We start from the raw sequence: 12,188 nt of genomic DNA on the forward strand, positions 1-12,188 counted from the left end.
GGCACATTCCTTTAATCCCAGTACTTGGAAGGCAGAAACAGCTGATCTCTGTGTGTTTGAGGCCAGCCTGGTCTACAGAGCAAGTTCCAGGACAGCCAGATCTACACACAGAGAAACCCTGTCTTGAAAAACAAAACGAAACAAAGCAAATGTGTGTGTGTGTGTGTGTGTGTGTGTGTGTGTGTGTGTGTGTGAGAGAGAGAGAGAGAGAGAGAGAGAGAGAGAGAGAGAGAGAGAGAGAGAGAGAGAGAACGAGCACACTTTGGCTGCTTTGGGAGTTGACAGCAGAGGTGGAGATGATTCTCCGGAGCAAGTGAGGCGAAGTGAGTGCAGCTGTGGGCTGAGGGCTGCCATGCATTTCAGGTGCTGCTTCACAACTGGTGGCACTTAAGAATGCCACTGAAGAGGGCAGAGGTCTTAGGTACTGAGACTTGAGAACTGGGAGAGCAGTTTCCACAAACTGAGGGAGTAGAAGGTGAGAACACCCAGGGGTTCAGAGAGGTGGTACAGAGGAAGAAGCATTTCTGCCCCCAATGGCGGGTGATGGGTCTCTCTCCCTCCCATCCCCCGTGTGGTCAGTTTGCCAAGAGTTGAGGAATGAGGCGGAGGGGGGAGTACTGTTCAAAATGTGTGCGTGAATGGGCCAGAAACACTTGGCAGCTAACTGAAGAGGGCACTCTATAAGTGGATGGTTGCCTTGACATTTGTAGGGCCTGGAGAGACTTGAGCTCGTTTAAAATCTGGGAGGTAACTAACCTGGAGCGAAGGGAACTGGAAGGAGTATGTGTGGGGAAGGAGTATGCTTGACCCTACCGAGGCTACCCTAATCCTTATGCCACGTTCTTACTCCAGCACAAGAAGCACACACTCAAGTTTGAAACTTAGTGGCAAGCTGGGAATACACAGCTGTGGCTTATCTTGGTTTAGTGTGAGGGCCATATCATCTGGCAAGAAATTTCCTGGTCACCATCCAGGACCCCACTGTTGCAGGTGGGCAGCATCCTTTTAGCTCCTAAATGAAGCGTGTTAGTGCCATGGTTCTGGGACACTGTGCTGACCCAAACGAGGTTTCATTCCGTGCTCTGGACCAAGAGTCCTAAGAGGTGACTAGGCTGGAAGCTCCTTGCCCCTGGCGTACTAAGCCTAAGTATGGGGAACAGGGTTGAGGCCAGCTGTTCCGTCCTCAAGACCGTCAAGCGGCTAAGAGTTATGTTTTCAGGAAGGGGAGAACAATAACAGGTGATGACCAGGCGTCTGGTACGCAGGTGAGGTGGACTCAGGGCGGAAAGATGGCGGAGTTGAAGGCAGCAGGTGGCAAGCTCAGCTACCCGCGCTTGGCGCCGCGCGGAGCAGAGCGGAAGGCAATGAAAACCCAAACCCGCGATTTGAATATCCGGGCGGGGTAGTGCCCCGAGATAAGTCTCCAGTGGAGGGAAGTATTTAATTTGCATCTAGCGCTGTCGGAAAACTCCTCCCTGAGGCTCAGGCGGTCTCGGGTGTGGAAGCTTTCTCTTGCCCACCTGACTGTTTTCTGCCCCACGCCCGCGAGCTGGGCCAGGAGTTCCATTGGAATTAAAGTGTTCTTTTTGGTGTAGGTCGGGGGGGGGGGGTAAAGGAGGGAAAGAATGTGGCCCCGGAGCTAGGACTTCTCTCTTCACCTAGTTAGCACAGGAGTCCTCTCTTTACTGTCGTCACCTTAGGCAAGTCAGCACTCTGGGTCTCAGTTTCTTTGTTCCTAAAATAGGGGTTTGGACTATGACCTCCTCTGTGCCTGGCAAGACACACACAGTTCATAGACCCTCGCAGAACAAGCCCGGAGCAGCATCCCCGCAAAGCGCTCTTCCCGAGTGCCTCCCGTTAGCCACTCTCGTTTAGGCAGGCTGGGGGCCCGATTGCGAGGTGGGCGGGGCCGGATGGTCGCCCCGCCCCCTGACGGCCCCTCCGTGCTCGGCGCTGGGATGAGGCAATCACGTGACCTCACATCCGGCGCGGGAGTCCTGAGCTCGCGGGGTGCTCCCCGTGTGCCCGCCGGCCCTCCCCGCAGCGTGACCGGGCGCCGTGGCCGCGGGGAGGGGGTCCGCTTCGTCGCCGACGGCGGGAGGCCTCTTCTCTGCGCAGACCGTCTCCCCCTCCTCCCCTGCCGGTCTTCCGCGCCGCGCTCCCTTGTTCGTTCTTGCCCTGCCCGGCTGCACGCCGCCGCCGCAGGCGCCGACGAGCGGAGCGCGAACGCCCCTGCTCCCGGTGCGGCCCGGAGCCCCGCCGCGGCCGCTCCGTCCCCACAGTCCGAGCCGCGACGCTCGGCGGTGGCGCCTCGAGCCCGAGCGACCCGCGGCCGCCGGCGCTGGCCGAGGGCGATGGGGCTGGGCTGAGGACAGGCGGCGGCGGCGGCGGCGGCGGGGAAAGCGGCCGCCCGGCCCCCTGCGGCCTTTTGGCTGCCCGGGCCGGGAGGCCGCCGAGGAGTCAGCACGGCGGCGCGGCTGGTGAGTGGTTGGGCGAGCGGGGTGTGGGACGGGAGGCCAAGGTGATGGGGGAGGCTGGAGAAGGCGAGCTGCGTCGCCCCGGATGGCGGGTACCAGGTGGCTGCTTCCACGGCCAGACTTGGACATCACCTCTCAGGGAAGGTGTGTGTGTGACGGGGAGAGGGCGACGGGACCCGGCACTGTCTGGGACCACGTGTGGCTGGCTGGCTGTGGGGGCCTGGAGTTGCATCCGCTGCGTGCGGCCCGGGCTGACGGGTCAGCCGCTCGAGAAAGTCTAGAAGGTGATGTGTCCCTATGAAGAGGGTGGGCAGGGCCCCTGACGGGTTCGTGCTGGTGCCGACGAGTCCAAGTTGGGCCCCGGCTACGGAGTAGTAGTAGATTCCTATGGGTATCAGCACACTTTATAGCTAACCGAGGCCCAGAAAGGAAAAGTGACTTCGGACGTAATGAGGTGTCAGCGCTCGAGATTGTAAAGAGCCAGGCCATACCGTGAGGGCTAGAAAGATTCGGAGCCCTTTCCGCTAGGAGTTTTGTGGTCTGCCCTTCACACAGACAGGCTGTGGGCTGAACGGTATCTTTTATGGTGGGGGGTGTGGAGTTGGGAGGGAGGGAAGGAATAGTACTGGGGATTGACAGTAACTGTTCGGGGCTTCCCAATTTGGAAAGCTTTTGTGACAGGTGTTTATTGTTTCCTTTTCCCTTAGGACTGACAAAAGCGTCCTAGGATCTTGGGTGTCTGGACATAAGAGGTATGAGTCACTTATATAATTAGCTACTAATCATTAATGTTTGAGATTTAGAACTATATTTAGTGGTTTATATTAGTGCAAAGTAAATGGGAATGGAACCATAAACCTAGAAACTTATACGATTCTGGACTGAATGGAACATATTTGAGTATGTTAATGGTGATATTTGATCTACAGGACAGGAAGTTACGATATATTTTTTTTTAAATCCAAGAAATGTGGGGACTTTTCAAGATGAACATTCTAGGGGTTTGTGGCTAGCATGAAAGTTTCTTATTATTTTAAAGTATTTTTATTTCTGTATGTCTATTAGTATGTATTTAACATGTGGGTGCCCTTGGAGGTCAGACCCTTTGGAACTGGAGTTACAGGTGGTGTGAGCCTCCTGCCCACACTCTGGGTTCTCTGTAAGAGCAGTTATCACTGTTTTACTGCTGAGCTCTAATTCCAGTGTGACTTTATTTTTGAAGGGCGAGTACATCATTAAAAGTGTACCTTTGATTAGAACATCTTTGCTAAAATACCATATTAATTTTATCTTTCTGGACTATGCGTAGCATTCTTTTTGAGGATTATTACTTTGCTGAATAGGCTGTGGTTGCCAAAATAGATTGTGTGGACAGCCCATCTGGGTTTAACAATAACTTCAAAAGTTCATCAGTTTTTGAAAGTTTTTTGAAATAGTAAATCTAATAATGATTTTTGTAGAAAATGAAGAAAAAAATTTTTTTTGCATTCTTTTTGAGGATTTTTACTTTGCTGAATAGGCTGTGGTTGCCAAAATAGATTGTGTGGACAGCCCATCTGGGTTTAACAATAACTTCAAAAGTTCATCAGTTTTTGAAAGTTTTTTGAAATAGTAAATCTAATAGTGATTTTTGTAGAAAATGAAGAAAAAAAATTTTTTTAAAGTAAGGTTTGGCTATATACACCCAGGTTGGCCTCCATGATCTTTCCTTAGCGTTTAGCCTACAGGGTAAAGTTTGCTTCTTTGGTATTAACATCTGTTCTCCCCCTCCCCCCATCATTCATCATTAGATTAAGTTGAAGATGAAGTAGTTGAGATTCTAAACCTTTGTCAGAACATCAGCGCTTGTATTTGGTAAAGGGATTGGGCATGGAAAGTATTATTTTAATTGCTTCATTTAAGTAGTACAGTTGTAATTATATGAAAACCTTGAATAACAGTATATTTTGAAAACCAAGTTGATAAGCTTCAAATTGGTGTTGTAGAATGATTGATTTTTTTTTTTTGTCCAGGTCAACCAGTAACAAATTGAAGTTTTAATTCAGAACTAGCTTGAAATTAAGTTTCTATATTGGCATGAGACTAGTTTCATAGTTATTAGAACAAAACTCAATGTCTGTAGTACTTGGTTCTGTTATCTGATTTTAGCATTAAAAGAGTTCATTAGGTAATGCCAGCTTTCCAAATTTTTTTAATTATTTATTTTATGTACCTTGGTGTTTTGCCTGCTTGTATGTCTGTGTGAGGGTATTGGATTCCCTAGAACTGGAGATACAGATAGTTGTGAACTGCCACGTGGGTGCTGAGAATTGATCCCTGGTCCTTGGAAGAGCAGTAGGCGCTCTTAACTGCTGAGTCAGCTCAGCAGCCCAAAACGTATATTTTTCATATATTGATTCTTCAGTGGATGTGTTTGGTTCTGGATATAGTTCATTTGGTAAATTCTCCATGAGGCGCTGGGTAAAATCCTGGGTGTAATGTCAAATGCTTGTAATCCTCAGCCACAGACTGTTTAGGGCTAGCCTGATCTACATAAAACTGATAACTATAGAAAATTGTAATAATTTGCATGAAATTTGGGAATCAGACCAGACTGATTACTGATTTTTTTTAAAAATCTATTTATTTATTATGTATACAGTATTCTCGGTATTCTGTCTGCATGTATGCCTGCAGGTCAGAAGAGGGCACCAGATTTCATTATGGATGGTTGTGAGCCACCATGTGGTTGCTGGGAACCGAACTCAAGACCTTTTGGAAGGGCAGGCAGTGCTCACAACCACTGAGCCATCTCTCCAGCCCCCTGATTTTTTTTTTTTAACTTTGCCAATGCCAACAGTATGCTAGGTTCTAAAATAAATACTTGGTAATTATTGAACTTCATTTTCTAGATGAGGAAACTGAAGTTTTGTCATACGCTTTGATAAACCTAGAAATAACTTCTGTGTTGCAGAAAGTAGTGTTAAACTTAGATTGTGACTGTCTTCAGAGTCCCTAAACTGTGGATTGTTTAACTGCTCATTTTTCTCCTTTCCTCTTTGAGTCCAGTTTACAAAGAGTGGTAACATTTCAGAGACTCGAGGGTTAACAGCCTATGTAAAGAAGGGAGCACTTAGCTAGTTCCTTTCTTCCCATTTTGTGCATTGTGTTTTTATATCATGGTGGCTTTGAAACCACTGAAGAACATGCTTCATTCCTGAAATAAATAATAATCTTAGCAAGGTGCTGGGATCGCATTACTGCACTCATGGAACCCAGCCAGTGGTCAAAGCATGGCAGGAGAGCACACTGGGGAATTTGTCTTCATCTGTGTTTTTCCCCAGTGTTGGGTGATAGTGAAATAAAATCTGAAAGGCAACCAAAATATTGGAAGACAAGAGAATTTCAAAGTATTATTGATGTTTTTATTTTATTTATTTATTTTCAAGACAGGATTTTTCTGAAGCCCTGGCTGTCCTGGAACTAACTAGCTCTATAGACCAGGTTGCTCGAACTCAGTTATAGACCTGCCTCTCCCTCTTGAGTGCTGGAATTAATGGCATGCAACTCCTCTTCCTGGCTCTATGGTCTTATGTACAATGGATTCTGTTTTGTTGTACTTGAATTTGAATTCAGGGCTTCACAGATGGTAGGCAAACACTATTCAGAGCTATATCTCTAGCCCCTTTGGCTGTAAGGTTTCAACTTACTTGCCCAGATTGGCTTTGAACTAGCGGTGTATCCCTGGATAGCCTTCACTTGAACTTCTCCTGTCCAGAATTTCTAAGTAGCTGGGATTATAGACCTGTTACTTTAGGCCTGTAAACCAGATGGTTTGGTAGTATACTTGGTGGCCTACACCTCCTTGTATGTGGCTAGACCACACATCTAGCATGCGTTAGCAGCTTAGCATTTATTTTCAAGAACACCTTTGTTGAGGTACACTAGAAGTGGTTAATTTAGTATCTAACATCTGTTGATACACTTGATGTACCCTAGAATTCTAGTGATGAAAGGTATTCTATTTAGTATTAGTATTCTTTCTACACAGCACCCACCAATAGTTTAACCTTCTGTAGTTTTAGTTAACATCATTCACCTGTGGTTTGAAAATATTAGATGGAAAATTTCAGAAAGAAACCGTCTACACTAGTGATTCTCAACATGTGGGTTGCAACCCTTTTGGCAAACCTATCTCCAAAAATAATACTGCGATCTACAACTAACAAAATTACAATAATGAAGTAGCAACAAAAATAATTTTATGGTCGGGGTTACCATAACATGAGGAACTGTTAAAAAGTCACAGCATTAGGAAGGTTTAGAGCCACTGATATAGACATTTAAGTTTTGTATTATTTTGAATAATGATGAAATTTTGTACTGTCCCATTGTTCTGGCCTAGCCATGAGTCAGCTGCTGGTCCAGTATACTTGCTGTTTGTGCCTACCAGTTGCTTATTAGCCAAATTGTAATCAATAAATAGACTGTTGTGATATTTTAGTTGTAAGGATCCCTATTTATTTAGCTAGCAATTCAGATTATCCAACGAAAAACTACAAATTACTTCCTTAAGTTAAAGATAAGATATTTTAAGAGGGAAAAAAATTTGGAAAGATAACATTCACATAGCTTTCATTACAGTATGTTATGTTGCTCTGTTATTATTGATAATCTTACTGTGCTTAATTTATAAATTAATAGACATGTTTGTATAGGAGAAACATACAAAGTCTGGTTCCATGTGTGTACTGGGAGGTCTTGTACTGCTAAGTTTAAGGGAACTAATGTATGCTGTATCTGATCTAGCTAAATCTTGATCTATGAGGTGACTACAGGAGTTTTTTGTAACTTTGAAACTAACTGGCCTATATACAGAGAGTAACTAACTATGTAATAATCAAAGCCACGTTCTGATTAGCCACCTAAACTTATCCAGATAATAATACATAAGAAGCAAGGAAATCCTTCTTGAATTCTCTTACTTTGAGAGAGAAGTTCAGAATTCAGGTAGAAATACCAAGTATTCTAGTGTTATTTAAACTATTTTTAGTTGGTTTTAAAATGAGACTTTGAATGTTTTTCACATGTGTGTCTGAGTTTTTTAACAGTATTTTTGATTCTTTGTTTTTTTTCTCATTTGTGAAATATGAAAAATACTTTTTATTTTGCTACAAAAGACAAGTGTTTTGTTAATCTTTTCCTACACAGTACTGGGGATTGAGCATAGGGCTTTCTGCATGTTAAGCAAACATTCTACCACTGAGCTATGATCTAAGCCCTTAATTATTATTATTATTATTATTTTAAGGAAAAAAGTCGTCTTACAGTGGCTAGGATGGTCTTGTACTCTGTAGTCAGGCAAGCCTGAACTTTAGTCTCTAGCCTTAGCCTCTCTCGTAGATGAGAGTACAAGTCTTTGCCACTGCATTTAGCTCCTAGTTTTTTCTGGTTAATCTGTATTTGAGTTAGAATCAAATTATGTCTTATGTCCTGCTTTTTGGACCTCAAGTTCACACTGAAGGAAGGCGTCTGTAGGGGAAAATTACCCAGGGGGGAAATACTTGAAAACTGCCTTGGAGCTGGAAATGGCCACTTTCCTTGGGTGTACAAAATCCTGAGTTCAATTCCCAGAACTGACCCCCTCTCCCCCAAAAAAAGTGCCAGCTTGAAAATTGATTGGAAAGTGATGTACTGTTTTTGAATTTCAGTAGCCAGCTTTCCCTCTGGCTTTAGGACAGGTTACCTGACTAATAAGTTGGAATCTGTTTTGAGACTGGTCTCATGTAGCTCAGCCTGGTCTTAAACTCCTGATTCTTCTGCCTTCATCCTCCACTTTCGAAGTTTTTGAATTCTAGGAATGTACCACTCTGCCTCGTTGAGGGTCCTTTAACAAGAGATTGGTTGTAATGTGCTCCTTTGTAATCTCAGCACTCAGAATGCTAAGGTAGGAGGGTTGGTAGGCAATTTGGAACCATCCTGACCTCCATTGTGTATATAAGGCCACCCAGGACTATATATATATCTCAAGATCATCTCAAAATAACCACAGAAACCTATTATTGTGGGTAAGATTTAACAGTCATATACTCTGTAAGAGAGTAGAGTTTATTGGGTAGACTTGTGACTTTTTGTGTGTGATTATTTATTTAGTTTTTTGAGACAGGGTTTCTTTGTGTAGTCCTGGCTGTCCTGGAATTCACTCTATAGACCAGGCTGACCTCAAACTCAGATCCTTCTGCCTCTGCCTCTTGAATGCTGGGGTTAAAGACATGCACCACTATTGCCTGACGAACTTGTGACATCTGAACCACATGCTTACTGGCCCTATATCTGGGATAGGATATCTAAATCATTTAACCTTTTTACTTTGCCAAACAAAGTTTACCTTAGAGAGTTTAAGAGAGTTCTAGTAAATCTAACATGCTAGCATTTACTTGTTCAGTAACACTCAGCATGTTCTAAACAACTAGTGTGTATATTGGAAGGTACTTGAGGATGTTTGGCTTTTCATAGAGGAAAACATTTCATTCATCTTTAGTAACATCTGAGAAGTTCATGTTGGAAATCTCAGGTGTCTCTGTTATGTTTTATGACTTTCTTAAAATTTTATGTGTATGGGTGTTTTGCCTGCACATATATATGTGCACCTTGTGCATACCTGGTACCCTTTGAGGTCAGAACCTCTGGGACTAATTACAGGTAGTTGCGACCTGCCATATGGTGCCTGGGAATCGAACCCAGGTCTTCTGGAAGTTAGTGCTCTTAAACTTCGGAGCCATCTATCCAGCTCCTGGTGTGTTTTATATAGTGTATTTTCCTGTCTCTTTGTGCGGCTGTTTCTTTTTGTTGTTTTTGTTTCTTTGAGATGGGTTTCTTTTGTGTAGCCCTGAATGTCTTGGAATTTGCTCTGTAGACCAGGCTGGCCTCAAAACTCGGATATCCACCTCCCTCCTCCTCCCTGTCCCCGTTAGGGGTGGGATTAAAGGTATGCACCACCATTTCCCAGTTGCCACTGGTTTGTTTTATAGTCTGTTCTCCCTTTTTACTGTTTCTGTTACTAGTGTCTGTTCCTGGCTACATTAGACTCTTCAGGTATTGTTTGGGTTAGCCTTTCTGTATGACAGAACTGAAACAATCACTCTTTACATTTTCTCTAGTTTTTGTTGTTTGTTTATTTGAAACAGGTTTTTCTGTGTAGCTTAGCTAATGCTGGTCATGAGCTTTCTACCTTTCTGCCTTAGCCTTTATAGTGTTCGGATTACACTGGAATACTTACAGGTATACTACCAAACCTCACATCTATTCTTCATTTTGTTACTTAGAGATTCATATTAGGTTTATCACCTTTTGTAGGTATTTATGAAAATCTGTCATTTTCCTAGGGTTAAACCAAAGAATGAAACATAATTAAAAGGTTAACTAAAAGTTGGGACTATTAGGAGACACTTCATACTTTGTGTGTATGTATGTACCTGCATATACCTGTGTGTGCATATAGGTGCACATGTATGCAGGTATTGTGTGCATCTGTGTGGAGGCCAAAAGACAATCTCAAATATTTCTCAGTGGCCATTTGTCTTGGTGTTTGTGGGTGGGGGTGGGGTGTGACATTGGGTGTCTTGTGGCTTCTCCACCTTAATTTTTTGAGATAGGGCCTTTCTCACTGAACTTGAAGCTCACTGATTGATTAGACTTTCCATGTTTGGCCTTTTTATGGGGTCTGTGAAGCAGAACTTAGGTCTTTTGTGTTTGTTTTTTTGAGACGGGTTTTTCTTTGTAGCAGCCCTTTCTGTCCCGGAATTCACTTTGTAGACCAGGCTGGCCTTATCTGCTTGCCTCTGCCTCCTTAGTGCTGTGACTAATGGCGTGTGCTGGCGCCATCACCCTCAGCCAGGGTTCTTAAACATTGAACCATCTCTCCATCTTTTTTTTTTTTTTGAGACTGTCTCACTCACTATCCTGAGACTAGCTGGCCAGTGAACCTCACAGATCTGCCTGTCTTCAGGCTGGGTCCAGGTCCTGTTTTTTTGCCTTGGTTCTGATCCTCACACAGGGCTTACCAAACACTTTACCCACTGAACCCTCTTCAGTTCCTAGCTATCACTTCTGTATACTTCGGAGCAGAATGAGTCGAACAGTGGTTCTCAACCTGTGGATCACAACTCCTTTGGGGTTGCCTATCAGTTATTCCTCATATCAGATATTTGCATTGCAGTTTATAACAGTAGCAAAATATGAAGTAGCAGTAAAGTAATTTTTGTGGTTGGGAGTCCCCACAGCATGAGGAACCATATTAAATGGTCGTAGCATTAGAGAACTGCTCTTGAGAGAAAGAGGAATTAATTTGATGGGCATAATATTGTGATGAGGTTGTAAAGGGAGGGTTACAGGTTAGGAAGGGATCTGGCTAAGTTAGTTGGGAAAGGGCATAGCGTTTGGGAACATGCCCAAACCCAAAATTTATTGTATGTTTTTTGTCCAGAAAAAAAAGAATGGCTCTACATCTGATCTTACCTCGTTTCATTCATTCGATTACATTACCAGGTGCTGACTTGAGTCTCAGCTTAACGCTTTTAAAGCTAAGTTTGATGTGTTTGGTAGCTACTCTGACAATTGGAGTAATGGGGAAAAGTGAGAGAAGTCCTCTGTTGGAAGATTGAAAGAACAGTCAAAGCTTAGTTAAGGCTTGAGTTGGCTTGAAGGATTAATAGCAGTGCCTCAGCCAGGCTAGGTTTGGAAAGGCATTCTTGGCAGAAAGAGTATTTGTATATAAAGAATGGAGCCAGGAAGTGGCAGCGCTATTTGAAGAGCTGCAAATTGTGCTCTCTGTGAAAGGGATGTAAAGTTTGTGTGATTGATAGTATTTGGTAAGTGACAGATTCTAAAGGCTCTTACAAGTCTTGTAATTAGTTTTTACTTTGGATCCCACTTCCACGTTGGTAGAGAAATTCATGTTTTGCATTGTGAGACTTCAGATGCTAGCTAGAGAGCAGTGTTTTAAGTCACCATTTATTCAATTTTTATGAGCAGGGAATCTTTTGAAAGGCTCTGGAGGCACTCTTAAAATCTGGGAAATGATTGCAGACAGTGGCAAGCTGTTGAGACTTATATAGGGAGAGTAGAGGTTATAGTTAGTTTGCGTATAGATGTGACCGAGGAAGACTAAGAAAATGACCTTAATTGAGACAATGTCAGTGAGATGGGACTGGTGAAGGGGCATAGGAAAGAATAGATAGAAATGATGACCAGTTTGATAAAGGTGTTAAATAGTGAAGTCCAGGGTCACTTGTTTTAGACAGATCATACTCATTAAGGTGGAGAATGAACTGATAAATTTGAGGGGCAGTATATTTTGAAGAAAGGTTGAATTTTAGCTGTCTGTAAACAAGCATGCAGAGGTTGAATCTGTGAGTCTGGAAATGAGAGATCAGTGCTGAAAAACTGATGGGCAGTTGTTGCCATCAGACATTCTAGTAGTGCTATACTTTGTCCCTGATGACAGTGTTACTAAAACAGGCCAGTGGATATTAACAGTTAAGTGATCATAGGAAGTGGTAGCTTGGTAAACTGGCTACTTGACCCCTTTTTTAGTTTAGTAGAAGGTAAACTGCAGATAAGCAGAATTGTGGGAGGTAGAAAGGGCATTTGTGGACCATCGTGGAAGCTGGGTCACTGTTTTCCTCATGAATAAAGGAATTAGCTTTATTTGTAGCAACAATTGATTTAATG

The 12,188-nt window shown here is 43.6% G+C and overlaps 1 protein-coding gene across 3 annotated transcripts in view; it reads left to right on the top strand.

The window, feature by feature from the left end:
- Window positions 1-1,983: 1,983 nt before the first annotated feature.
- The window catches only part of Atp13a3 (ATPase 13A3), an 80,698-nt gene continuing 70,493 nt past the window's right edge, over window positions 1,984-12,188 (top strand). For all 3 annotated transcript variants that reach the window (XM_075967521.1, XM_075967531.1, XM_075967527.1), the window contains exons 1-2: window positions 1,984-2,480; window positions 3,185-3,229. The gene's annotated coding sequence lies outside the window, so the exon portion shown is untranslated. The remainder of the gene's footprint in view (window positions 2,481-3,184; window positions 3,230-12,188) is intronic.

Source organism: Microtus pennsylvanicus, chromosome 1 (assembly GCF_037038515.1).
Source record: "Microtus pennsylvanicus isolate mMicPen1 chromosome 1, mMicPen1.hap1, whole genome shotgun sequence".
Classification (NCBI taxonomy): Eukaryota; Metazoa; Chordata; class Mammalia; order Rodentia; family Cricetidae; genus Microtus; species Microtus pennsylvanicus.